At 29.4% G+C, this 14,312-nt stretch overlaps 1 long non-coding RNA gene across 1 annotated transcript; it reads left to right on the forward strand.

Annotated features, from left to right (window-relative positions):
- Window positions 1-8,596: 8,596 nt before the first annotated feature.
- Window positions 8,597-13,206, forward strand: LOC120089866. Its single transcript, XR_005485340.1, has 3 exons — window positions 8,597-9,129; window positions 12,299-12,405; window positions 13,072-13,206. It is a non-coding gene; the product is annotated as an uncharacterized LOC120089866 (long non-coding RNA).
- The last annotated feature ends 1,106 nt before the right edge of the window (window positions 13,207-14,312 follow it).

Consider the following 14,312-nt stretch of genomic DNA (forward strand, 5'->3'; position numbering starts at 1 on the left):
TCATTATAATAATTTATATTAAATAGTTAAGATAATATAAATATATATTTATAAAGGTATTACTTGAAATTTATTAAGTCTAAAATATATATATATATATATATATATATAATATTATTATATATATTATTATATATATTATATATATATATATATATTTTATTTATTTATTTATATTTAATAATTAATTAAAATTCATAATTAATATTAATTTATTGATTAATTAATCTATATTTTTACTGTTCATATCTCATAACAAAAATCTCACAAATTTATAAGATATAAAAAAACTCGTGAAAGTTCTTTATATAATAATATAAATTCTGTTTAACAAACAAAAATATTAAATAGGTGTCTAAAATCTCATGAGAAATTTGTGAAACAAATCGGCTCCCTTATTCTTTTGGTTGGTTGATCCAAATTTGGAAAGTTTAAACTTTATTTATTTTTTGATGAAATATTTTAATTATATTAATTAAAGGAGATTTCTAAAAATAGAAAAATAAAAAAAATTATTTACACGAAATAGTAAAAATTTAATCTTCTTTATAAAAATTAATAAATTAATAGACGCAGATATAAATTTATTATTAATTTTTTTACTATTTAATAAATCATGTGATGTTTTTTCATTCTATAAAAATTTTCCTATTTAAAAATGGATATTGAAAATTTTGTATCGGATTTTGATGGCGTGGAAAATGAGGACCAATTTCCCATTTTCATTACCCTCCCTTCCCACCTCCTTTTTTAATGGTTGGCTTTTTTTTCATTTATTTATTTTTATTATATATACACACTCACTTTTTTTCCTCCACTAAATTAGAATATAAGTGTCACATCTATATCCTAATTTTGTAGATATTGAATCTTTTAGCACTATTTTCCCCAAAATATATAAATAAATAAAATAAAACAGAGGGAAAAGAAAAGAATCTTTACCACTATATATATATATTTTTTATATATATACTATGCATAGAAAGTGCTAAAACTTTTTCAAAGAAAAAATAAAGGTCATGGAATGTGCTTAAGCTTAAACTTTTTAAACTTTTATTCTTCTCCAATCACGTTCATGTGCTCGTGGGTTTGTTGCTAATTTTAATCTTAAGATAGTAAATTAATCCAATTGAATTATAAAGTTAAATAAATTATTATATTAATATCATTCTTATGGAGTTGTAATTTTAGTCAACTAATAGGTTACTGAAATCTTATCCAATAAAGCATCCATATTTCATAAAAGAAAAAAAAAAATCAAAATTCATTAAGTTAACTCCCTTTCTTGAAATTATAGATTCAAATCTAAAAAATCTAAACAAATAAAAATCTTTATTATCTATATTTTCTTTTCTAATAGTAAGAATTATGATGATTAGATATTTAGTGAATTAAGTTTTTGTAGTAGAGAACAAGAAGTTCCAAATGGAAAACGCCTTTGAGATAATTAAAGAATATTTTAAAGAATTTTAGAAGTTAATTATATTAATCAAAATACTTTTAAAAATCACAAAGTATTTTTTAGGTAAATACCAATTTACACCTCTAATCTTTGAGAGTTGTATCAATTTAAACTTTACATTAATAATTGTATCAATTTAAATCTTAAACTAATAATTACATGAATTTAAATTCTTAATTTTTATAAGTGTCACTTTAAACATTGAAGTTCCACAAGTGTATCAATTTAAATATTCCATTATGTTTTATATATTTAGATATATTTATAAAAGTTTAGAGTTTTTTAAATCGATATTATTCTTCATTTGAGGTTTAAATTGGTACTATCCTAAAAGTTCACGGTTTGAATGGATATTTATATATTTATTTATTATGATTTTCTTACACATAAAATGCTTATGAAATTATTATAGAGAAAGTTATTTTAAACCTAGTGTGAGAATATCAATGATCGTGCGCACCAAGGATTTGTAGCTTTCCCACATGCATGAATGCCTTTGTAAGCACCACTATCTTCTTGTTCTACAAAAACAACATTAATAATAAGAAAAAGAAAAAAAAAAGAAAAAAAAAAGAAAGAAAAAACTCCACTCTCTTTTTTATAAAGTTGATCTCTTCTATTTATATATATATAAACAAGCACATATAAAAACATATTCCAATCTGTACCCACTCTAAAGTCACCTCCCTTAAAAAGTCGAAAAATACTTTTCATTCTGAAAACTCAAGTTAATTTTTCTATAATAATTTAGTCCCGAAACTTTAGTATGTAACTGTTAGGTGAAAATTTAACTTTCAAAACAAAAGGGAACTAACTTTTTGGTTGGAGAATCCCACATTAAAAAATTTGGTGTTGGAAGCCTCCTTTATGTACTACAATCTTGAGTTTTGAGTTTGAGCCCAAGGGGTACCCGAAGAAGTGAGGAGATAGACCAATGTGGGTTTGGTGGATGTCTTACATGTCATCGGTGAGACGAGACATGTGTGTGATTATTAATTTTAATAAAAATATTTTTTTTAAGGTCCACTCCGTTTGCGCTTCGTTCACGCACGTTTTGAGGCGGAGAGCCTTTTTCGCTCCCTATGGTTCGGATCACACAAATTCATTTTTCACTTCTCGTTTCATTTTTCCTCTCCTCTTCCATTTTAGTTTTCCGAGCAGTGGGTTTAGAAAGAGTGTATATTCCAGTCGATAACGGTGCATTTCTGATTGGGTTTCTTTTGGCTGTTTTATCATGGGACGACGTGATAATTTTCAGACCTGCTTGCACACTTAGGCTGAGCCGCAAAACGTCTTAAAGACGTTTCACGTGCCATCGGTCGGGTGAGGCATGTGTGTGATTATTAATTTTAATAAAAATATTATTTTTTTAATTGTTTTTTTAAGGTCTGCTCCATTTGCACTTCGTCCACTCCTCTGTTTCGTCCGCGCACATTCTGAGGCGGAGAGCCTTTTTCGTTCTCTACGGTTCGGATCACACAAATTCATTCTTCACTTCTCGTTTTATTTTTCCTCTCCTCTTCCATTTTAGTTTTCCGAGCAGTGGGTTTAGAAAGAGTGTGTGTTCTAATCAGTAACGGTGCATTTTTGATCGGGTTTCTTTTGGCTGTTTTATCATGGGGACGACGTGACAATTTTCAGACTTGCTTGCACACTTAGGTTGAGCAGCAAAATGTCTTAAAGACGTTTCACGCGCCATCGGTCGGGTGAGACATGTGTGTGATTATTAATTTTAATAAAAATATTATTTTTTTATTGATTTTTTAAGGTCCGCTCCGTTTGCGCTTCGTCCACTCCTCCGTTTCGTCCACGCACGTTCTGAGGCGGAGAGCATTTTTCGCTCCCTACGGTTCGGATCACATAAATTCATTCTTCACTTCTCGTTTCATTTTTCCTCTCCTCTTCCATTTTAGTTTTCCGAGCAGTGGGTTTAGAAAGGGTATGTGTTCTGGTCGGTAACAGTGCATTTCCGATCGGATTTCTTTTGGCTGTTTTATCATGGGACGACGTGACAATTTTCAGACTTGCTTGCACGCTTAGACTGAGTCGTGAAACGTCTTAAAGAGAGCGAGCTCCGCGACTCAGCCTATAACGTGTTTCTATTTTGCAGGTTTTGCTCTTTACTTGACCGTTGTGCCTTGACGGTTTACTGTTCGTCATTCTGAGAGTCATGCCGTTTCCAACAGTAACAATTTAATCATGGCATTTTAAATTTGTAACAATTTCGTCTTCATCGTAAAAAAAACAAAAAATCAGAATTAGATGTCAATTATTGTTATTTTACATGTAGACTTTGTAGTTTGTATAAATATTGAGCCTCTTATTAAATTTTAAATTTATTAATATAAGAAATTTTATTGAATCTTAATGCTGATTTATACACATCTTAAGAAAAATCATTTTCATTGACCATCTTTTATAACATGTAATTTTCGTTGATAAAAGTTAAGTTATAGCAATAAGTTAAAAAATGCACCAAAATCCTATTTTTTAGCGATGCAATTTAAGGTAATGTCACTAAAAGTTTTTGCAACGCATAAATGAAGCCACGGAATATTTATAATTTTTAGTAATTTATAGTATCGTTGCATATAGTAAAGTTCAAAGGCTAAGACCTCATTTAATAATCATTTTGTTTTTTATTTTTGTTTTTGAAAATTAAACCTATAGATACTATTTTCACCTCTAAATTTCTTCCTGCTACGATAGTATAAAAAATCAAGCCAAATTTTGAGAACTAAAAAAAGTAGTTTTTGTTTTTTGAATTTTGCTAAGAGTTTAACCATTATATTTAAGAAAAGATGCAAATCATTATAAGAAATGTGGATGAAATAGACTTAATTTAAAAAAAACAAAAACAAAAAACAAAATGACTACTAAGTGGAGCCTAAATTGTTATAAAATCGAAAATTTGAGAATTAAACCATTACAAACCAAAATTTGGAGACTACGTTATTACTTTTAACCTAATTTAACTTTGTAATTTTAGATATTAGAACGTAATTTCTATTTTGTCACTAAGTTTAGTTAGTTCTCGAAAATTTGTTTCTAATTTAATCCTAAATGTTTTTACTATTTAATAATTTTATTCTTAATCATTTAAATGTTTAATAATCATTATTTTTATTTCATCAGTGGACATCTATACAATAATGTTAAACCGCGATGTGTATTTTTTTTTTTTACTCCATCAATAAAATAAATTTTGACATCAACTCACAATTGATATCAATTAATCCTTTTTTTTTTCATGGTAATTTTTTTATTAAAACATCTGTCTTTGATAATAATTTTGTTTTTTTTTTTTATAGAAAGTTTAGGTTGGATTTGCTATACCAAGGCTTCACATTTGTTAAATAAATAAATTTTCGGCAAATTAAAAATATTAATAGTTTTCAAATTTTAACTTATTTTTTTTATAATATTTAATAGAAAATAGACAACAAAATAAAGAAATTAAACTATAGATATAAGTAGTGTTTATAAGTTTAGTTTTAAAAAAACTAAAAATCAAAATGGTTTACAATAACACCTAAAATCAACATTTTTAAAATTAAATTAAAACATAAAAGTATGTATAGCTCACATAATGCAATATGTTTTGATGTCATTCCTCCATTTTGTTACGATGAATTTTAACATTTTACGATAGTGCAAACATAAATTTTAATTACATAAAAAATGAAGTTAAGAGGCTTTTTTTTTTTTTTTTTTTTTTTTTTTTTTTTTTAATCTTTCATTTGTGAGTGTGAAGAACAAATCACTAAAATTTGGATGATAGTTAATACTTTTATCTATTGAAAAACAACAAAAATATAATGAACTTTATTAATTTACAAATCAGTCTACTTTGGGATATATTGCTTATCTGAAAAAAATATATTACTAATTTTTAAATACATAAATAAAATGAACCAACAATTTTTTTATATAGAAAAAAAAATCATTCAAGATAAGTGTGAATGTGAGAAGTTATTTTCAATTACTACGTCCTGTCAAATTAAGAATACGATTGTACCAAATTAAATTAGAGATAAAGCATCAACTTAAAAGGTCTTTTCACAATTGACTTTTGTTGAGTACCTCTTGGTTTTTCCACTTTTATTTAGTAGAATTTGATGGGAGAAAAAGTGATCATATAAAGGTAAAAGGGTAGAAAATGAAAGAATTGATTTGATAACTACATATTTATTAGCTTTCATGCCCTCATACTTTTTTAATTTAATAGTAGAAACCAATAATCATTCATTCAAAAGATTGATGATGATGCCAAGGGAGTCCAAAGTCAATATTGGATTCTCTCACTTTGGATATGCAAGTACTTAACTTGTCATTAGGAAGATTATATTAAGATTTATTTCATAAAAGGAATCTATGATTAAATGATAATCATCTTTTAAAAATAATCTTCTTGTTATTAAAAGAACTAAAATGTTATTTTTTCTTCTTAAAAATAGTGGAGTACAAAAGGCTAAATTTGTAACATGGTCAATAAATTTATTAATGAATTATGTTATAAGATAAGGTTGAATAATAGTGTATCGATTTTTCTACTTTGAATAAGAGCTTTCACACCTTCATTTCATTATACATAAATTTAGGTTAATACTAGTTGACCTCACCCCGAATAGTCCAATAAATTGGACATTTTTGTCAATTGCCACAAAAATTTCTTTATCGTAGCCAATTGGGTGTTTTCCAAATGATTGTCAGAGTCACATCAGAAATCTCACATTAATTAAGGGTATGGAAAGATCACATCTACATAAAAAAAAAAAAAAATGATAATAAAAAGAGAGTGGTCGACGTTAATTATTGTGTGACATATGGTCGAAGTTTATCAAATATGTGGCGTGCTATTTGAAGATAAGAATTCCACTTAAATTAGAGTAAGCTATTGATGTAGAGTCATAAAGAATATTACATTACAAGTTTAATCCTTAAATCTTTTAGAGCTATGTCGAATAGATTTTTGAAATTTAGAAGTGTCTAATAATTTAGGAATTTTTAATTTTGTGTTTATTATATATTTACCGAGAGTGAGTAAAGAAATGAGAAGTAGCACACAAAATAGCTAGGTAAGTGAGACAAAATGGTTAAATTTTAAAATATTACGCTTGATGTTCAAAATATACCATGTTTTTTTGTTAGTGAGAAAAAATCTGAAAAATTCCAACAACACTCTTTCTTTCATATTTTTTTAAAAATAAAAAAATGCATATTACTTGACTAATTGCCACTGTCAACTAACATAAAATTTAAAAACCTATGAGATATAATTAATCTTAAAAAGATAAACATAAAAAGTGAAATAGTTCTTCCAACTTCTCACGGATCACTTTTTCTTATGGACGATTAATGGTTAAATAGGTATCCCTGATCACCTTTTACAATATTTTTTATGTTAGCGACCATTGATATAAAAAAATAGATCAATCGTAGATTTTTAATTTAGGAGAAAATAGCCAAAATGTTCTACAAAATGAAGAAACTAAACACCAGTGTGGTGTCTAGCCACCGAACTCCAATGCTCGAGTTAGTAAGGGATTTGGATGAATATTGATGGTAGAGAATAGTATGGAGTGTTTCGACGTATCTTTGACGAATGATTTCAATTGTGTATATAGAATTGGTATTATATAACGGACATACACCTAGCTCATAAAGACACCTCATTAATCCATGAAATCGTTGAGTAATTACGCTTTGGGTGGTTACAACTCCACCACCCGAAACAGTGGCCAACGCCTAATCTATTCAGCTTAACTTTTTCATGGATTGTTCATATGACTTTGTCTGCTATCATTAGGCTCTCCATGGTTCCTTTAAGCTCACTCTAAGCTCTTTAACGGATCATCCTATCTTCCTCTAGGCTCCATCATGGTCATTTTAACTCTCTCTAGGCTATCTCATGGGTCTTCTGAACTCACTCTAGACCACCCATGGATCGTCCAAAATCTCTTTACGTTCCCTTATAATAAGTCTTTGGACCATAGACCTTCTATCTTTGTATGTTCTCAGTCTCAACATATCTCGGTAAATCTACCTATAAAATGACAACTGTTTTGACTAATATCTTGATGTTTCTAAAAAGGAAAAAAAAAAAAAAAATCTTGTGACAATTTGACTTAAAACCATTAATTATTCGCATATTATTGAGAAATCTAGATTCCTTTTCAATTGTAATGTATGAAATAAAAGCAAATTATAAAATCAAATGTATCATACATCAAAGGAATATTTATTTAAATATATTAATTCAATTAATATGACATGCACAATTATTGCTTCAAAGAATAGTAAATGTAACACATGATTAAGAAAAGGAATTTTGTAACATTATTGACCACTAAAATATTAATAAATAAATGAGAAATAATATGTAATTGAGTCACCCCAAAAACTCATCATGAATCATATTAATAAAACCATGGGCTATTATTTCATCCTTCTTCAAACACAAGCCAAACTCTAATCCCCCTTTTTGTATTTGAATCATTCACCCCTTTGACTTATTATGATATATGGGGTCAATTCACCAACTATAGTTTGAATATTCATTCCCCCACATGGCTTTTCACTTAGATTTTGGTTTCTAGGGTTCCAAGAAAGGGATCGATGGCCCCTATTCTTCCAAAACCCTAAAATAATTTTCAAGATGTGGATCTTGATGTATTCTTTCCATGATTATTTCAAGTTCTTATGACTATATATGTATATATATGGAAATGGTAAAAGAAAGTTTAATAATAAATTGTAGAAGAACATTATTTTCTTTTGTATTTTTATAGTATATATTAATTCACTACAAGAAATTTGGCCTTTTATATCAGTTGGAAAAACTAAAAACAGATGTACAATGTCAGTTTCTTAAAAAAAAGCAGATCTTTGATGTCGATTTTAAACTGACATTAAAAATATACTTTAATGTCAGTTTTAAATTGACATTGTAGAACCTATTTATATTATTTTAGTAAAATATCCTCTCTCTTTCATAAAATTTTTTTCTCTCCTTTCTCATTTCTCTCCTCCAAACCCTCTTTTTGGCCTTTGACCATACCTTCCAAACTCTTACCGTCATCTTTCTCGTCTATTTGCATGTAGGTCGATCCGGATGTCGGGGTTATTCTCTCATTTGCATGTACGTCGATCCGGTTGTCGGTATTATTCTCTCGTTTGTGTGTAGGTCGATCCGGTTTCCGACATTATTTTCTCGTTCGCGTGTAGGTCGATATGGCGTATAGGTCGATGCCGTGTTGCTCCGTTCGTCGTGGGTTTCTTGTTCGTTGTGGGTTTCTTGTTCGCTGATCTCCCGATCTGGCGTCACTCTGTTCTCCTTCTCTCTCCCCCATCGAATTCTCTCTAACCACACAGTAGTAGATTCGCGCTGCTGATCTCCAGATCTCTCCTTTTCTCTCTCACACTTTCACCAATCTCCAACCCACACACTAGATTTAGCCGTTGGAATCTGTCGCCTCTCTTTTTATGGTTTTTCTTAGATATTCTTGAATATCCCCTGCTTGTTTCTCTTAACTACGGATATAAGGGAGGTGCAACTCCATCTTGCTGAATTTAACTGTTGCGCAGCTTGGCTCGCATGATCTGAACACCTTGGCCAACATCTTGTTGGATCTTGCCACATCTTGCTGGAATTTTAAGTGAAACCTGTAAGTTTTTGGAATTTTTTTTTAACTCTAAATTAGTGAATAAAATTTAGAATGAAAGATTGTTTAGTTGTAAGTTTTTGGATTTTTTTTACCTAAATTAGTTAATTATTTCCTATATTATTTCTCTCTGAATTCTGAATATTTTAACTTCTTTTTCTTATTATGTTGATGACTTTTTGTTTATTTGATTTTGGTTGCTACAGTTTTTCAAGGATAGAAAAGGTCTAGTATTGTGTGATTTGATATTTAAAGCTCACAATATTGTGTGTATATCTCTTTTGTTGATTCTTATAACTTCTATTATATATTTTTTTGTTGGTTCTTGTAACTTCCATCTTAATATGTCAACTTGAATAATAACTTTTGCTTATTTGTGATTGTTATATGACAATTATTAGTGTTGTGAAATTGTGTTATGATAGGATTGAATCAAAGTTAAAAAAGTTGGTATTCCTACAATCTCTTTGGCCTATTTTGGATTATATTTTGTCACTCATGTAGAATCAAAGTTAAACAAGTTGTTAATCTTGTGAAAATAATCATGTATAGGATTTCGAAATATTATGAAAATTGGATGAATTCTGGGGATTAAGGTTCTTCTCAAATGTTATCCTAGACATCAACGGTTCTTTTTATTCACTTCAGTTTCTAATAAGGTTTCGAACTAAGTTCTAACCTTGGAACTTGATGTTATTATTTAAGGAGTCTCTTTATCGTTTGAGAAGCACTTTTAAAACTCTTAGGTAAGTAGAATTCTATTTATTGAGGTATGTTTTCTTGCATGCTAGCATGATCGTTGATTTATTATTATTATGCATAATTATGAATCATGTTATTATGGACCGATGATGTGTTCTGATATGGTTGGGCACGCCTAGATGTTCTCGTTCCATTGATTTTAATTATGTATAACATGTTGAAATACTTTGATGTGACTCTATTGATATAATCATGTTATATGTAGGTTCGAGTTGTGTTCTAAAAATTTGGACTTCTGAGTGGCATGTTGTTTAGAATTTTGGTATAAAATATGTAGATGCGTTGTCTAGGATTTAAAACCTTTCATGGAGCTTCACGTTTCTAAAAATATATGTTTTTGGCTATTGGATGGGATATGATTGATGTAATAATGACCGAGTCTCATTAATTAGACTCATGCATAAACACTTCAATCTTATTTCCATTGCTAGTTTATTAATTTTTTCTTTTACTTGTATATCGGTATGGGATTAGTTTCACGGGTTCACCCTTGAAATTCTTCAAATGGTCAGCCTTTTCCAATTGGTTTTCAATAACATTCGTTCAAATAATATTTACTACTAACTAGTGGATAATAATACTCGTGGGTATGAACAAACATCTCACATGGATGTGTTAGAATTGATTTTTAAATTCTCTTTGTTAGCTCAAACTGAGATTCTTAAAGAATTTAGTTTTTGAATGGTTATATGACTTAGGCTGTGTATTTTTTAGTGATGAATAAGATGATAATTTTAGAATGGTAGCTTCTTTGCTTCTTGTTTCTCCTCTACCAAAACCTTTCCCTTGTAGATTGAAGCTCCAATGGTACTCAGATAATTAATTAACTCCTTTAATTAAATTATCCAACATCCATTAACTGTCGGTCACTCCACTAAAAACCGACATTTGCACTTTTCGCACTACAGATATATTTATGAGTCTATTGGATATAACCAGTCAACAGTGTGATGATCTTTCACAAATTGCTCGTAAGTACAGTTGGGCCAAAATTATTGTTTCGCCCCTGTAGTTACATCTAACTCAAGTACCACTGATCTCTCTAATGAACAATAAGTCGTTGTCCAACTATGACCAAACCCTTTTCGGGCCAAGAGAGGGTGTGGCGCCACATTGTGCAGCCATAGAATCAGCCTTTAAGGGATCAATTTATCTACTTACTCCGATATTAGGGAAGGAGTGAATTCCGTCTTGTGTAGTTGATTCCCAGCTCCTTAATCAGATGAATCCTCAAAATGGTAGACTTATTGAGTCGACGATCTGGCCACTCTCACCCATACTAATCAAAGGACGGCCTTCATAGGTAGGAGTTCACAACTCATTAAGGATTCATGTCATGTCACCTATGGTCATCTTGGTGAAATGTAAGTCTCTATTATTAATGACGTTGTATAATGAGACTATTCATTTTGTGGTCCGATCTTATACAAACTCTTTTATATAGAACACCCCTGTTCACATGTCTCTACATGAATAATTAGGATCAGATCATTTGTAGTACTTTACAACAATTGTAACATCTACAAAGCGAGTCGTATTCGTAGTATCACCAGGATAAGGTATCCAACCTTATCCATCTACTACAGACCATTTAGGTTATCACTTTAACAAAATTCACCTGTATGTCTCTATATACATGTTTAAGCTATAGAAGATGACTTTGGGTGTTAGTTTATTGGTTTCGTGGGTTAATGCTACTAAATGTCAAAAAAATATCTAAGATTTTATTAAATAAATAAATCGTTTGGACATTACAATTACAAACTACAGGACTCACGAGATTTAGTGGCTTTTGCTTCAGGTCTAGTTTATTTATCCAGTTTCTTCTTTTAATGTTTGTTACTAACTTACTAAAGGGAGCTTAGCACCTGTAGATTTTGTATTGTATAAATAAACATTCAGAAGAAAGAAATATCCAACATGAGGAATGCATATCATAAACATATTAACACAATTCCCACAATACAAATTCATAAATATAAATAAACGTTAATCTGTGGGTGAAGTGCAAACAGTGAAAATAAGATTTGTCTTATGTTATACTATTGCATGTTAAAACTGAATGCTATATGTTGTACTCGTATAATGCTTTTCTACAAAAGGATAAAGTTTTTCTAATCAGATAAATTAATGTAACATGATGTTTGAACCTTCATTGTTAACATTCTCTTTTCTACTTAGTTTTATGCTATTTTTCTCATATATCATTTGAGACCTAATTATCTTTTGTGACTTATTGGGTATCTATAAGACCTAATAGGAATTGTATGTTAGAATGTTTGGCTTTTGAATTAGGTATTATATATGTTGTGACTTCTTCTTTTGCCTTGGTTTTTTTATTATGTTTTTGTCGGTGATGGATTTGTTAGCTTTTGTTTCTTATGGTGTGTGTTTTCCTAATGTGTTGTAGAGACGAATAAGAAGTTCATTTCTTGGCGGCCTTGTTGACGAAGTAGTGGTTTTCGTGATTATTGGTCTAGTTTTACTTGATGAAAGGGAGGAGGAGAATCCTAGAAGGTAACTGACTTATTTGGAATGCTTAGAAATACTTTTTTTTCCTCTCCACTTTAAAGCACGTTATCGAGCACTTAAAAAATCATTTGAAACATCTACAAATTCTCAAGACTGTGATGATACCTTTCTTTTTGGGTAATTTTAGCAATTCTGGTTCCCGCTTAGAACTTGATGGTAAAAAACTTATTGACCATGTTGTAATTGCAATTAAGGTGTGGCTGAAGATGTTTTTTATATGACTGCTTTGATATGGCTAATAGTTTTGATGTAAAAAGCATTAAGGGAGGGGATGCTTAATTGGTTTTGATTTGTCTTCGTTATGTGAATTTCTACTTGGTGTGCCTACCTATTTTTTTAAACATTTAAGATAAATTTAAACACAACTAGTTTGGATGCAACTACCTATTTCTTTCTCACTTCCTCTCTCTCTCAAAGTTGCATGAAATTTCTTGAATTGGAGTGAATTTAAACATTTAAGATAAATATTTAAACATTTAAGGTTTTCTCGAGAACTTTTTTTTTACATAATTTAGCAAAACAATAGGTAAGTGAATTTCTACTTGGTGTGCTTATTTGTTTGGTTTCTTTTCTTACATGCCCAAATATTTTGACTCAATTATCAGATTTTGTTATTTGGAGATGTTACCTTATTCTCGTTTTTGCTTGCAGGTATGGAGAGTCCCAACTTTTGGGGTCTGTAGCCACCTTAACTTCACAAAATATGCATTAATCATGTAACATTTTTTCCTTGTCTATAATTCTCCTTATAACTTGAAAGTTACCTTCTTCTAGTTCTAGGAACTTAATACCTCTTGGTTATCTCAATATATGATTCTAAGTCTTCCATACTTTTGTAGTTTGTGTAAACATAAATTCTATACTTTCATGTAATTTCTTTTAGTATATATTGATCGATGTAACTTGTTGATACGTAAGGATTTGCTGTCGAAACCATATGAAGTTGATTTGGATAAAAATATATTTTATCTTGTTTTGGAGTTAAATTATCATCCAATTTTACTTTTATGACTTATTGGAGAATTGTGAAAGCAATTAAGATTTTATTTTGTGCATGTACAAGTAAAAGAGAAATACTATCGTGCAAAGCAACAAATATATATTTTTCTTTTATTTTTTTAATGAAAAAACGATGATAGACATTTAATATTGGACAATTACAGAGAAAAAGTAGATGAAAAATCGACATTGAAGATAATATTCAATGTCGGTTAAAAACCGACATTAAAAATAGTATTCAATGTCGATTGAGAACTGACATTGAAGATAATTGACAATGAAATCTTGGTCATCTATAATGTCGTTTTAAAACCAATATTAAAGAAACCGACATTAAAGACCTTTTATAACACAATCTTCAATGTCGGTTTTCAACCGACATTGTTCCCCTATAATGTCAGTTTTAAACCGCAGTAAAGCCCAATTTTGTAGTAGTGATTTGATTTAATAAATTGACTTTAACATAGTTCAATGATTAAGGCATACACTCTCGATCAAGATGTTAGAGGTTCGAATCTTTCAACCTCACGTGTTGTTGATTTTTTTTTTTTTTTTTTTTAAAAAAAGCAAAAGGTAAAGATAAATTTTACCATGGTATACTTTTGGCTCGATGTATTTGTAGGGAATATATGACATTGAATTTGGAATAGGGTTAAAGATGCCCCCCTTTGACTTGGAGGAGCTTCAAATTGTCTCCCAATCCTATTTCTTGAAATATAAACACTTAGGTTGGATATTAACATATGTGTAAATTTAAAATATAAAGTTTTGTTTTCCTTTTTAAATATCATGAGACAGCTTTTTCATTAATATTTTGTAAATAAGATTGTTCAACAAATATATGTAAAATAATCCATATTTGCTAGTAAAATAGTACAAATATTTATCTTCGG

Source organism: Benincasa hispida, chromosome 11 (assembly GCF_009727055.1).
Source record: "Benincasa hispida cultivar B227 chromosome 11, ASM972705v1, whole genome shotgun sequence".
In the NCBI taxonomy this organism is placed as follows: Eukaryota; Viridiplantae; Streptophyta; class Magnoliopsida; order Cucurbitales; family Cucurbitaceae; genus Benincasa; species Benincasa hispida.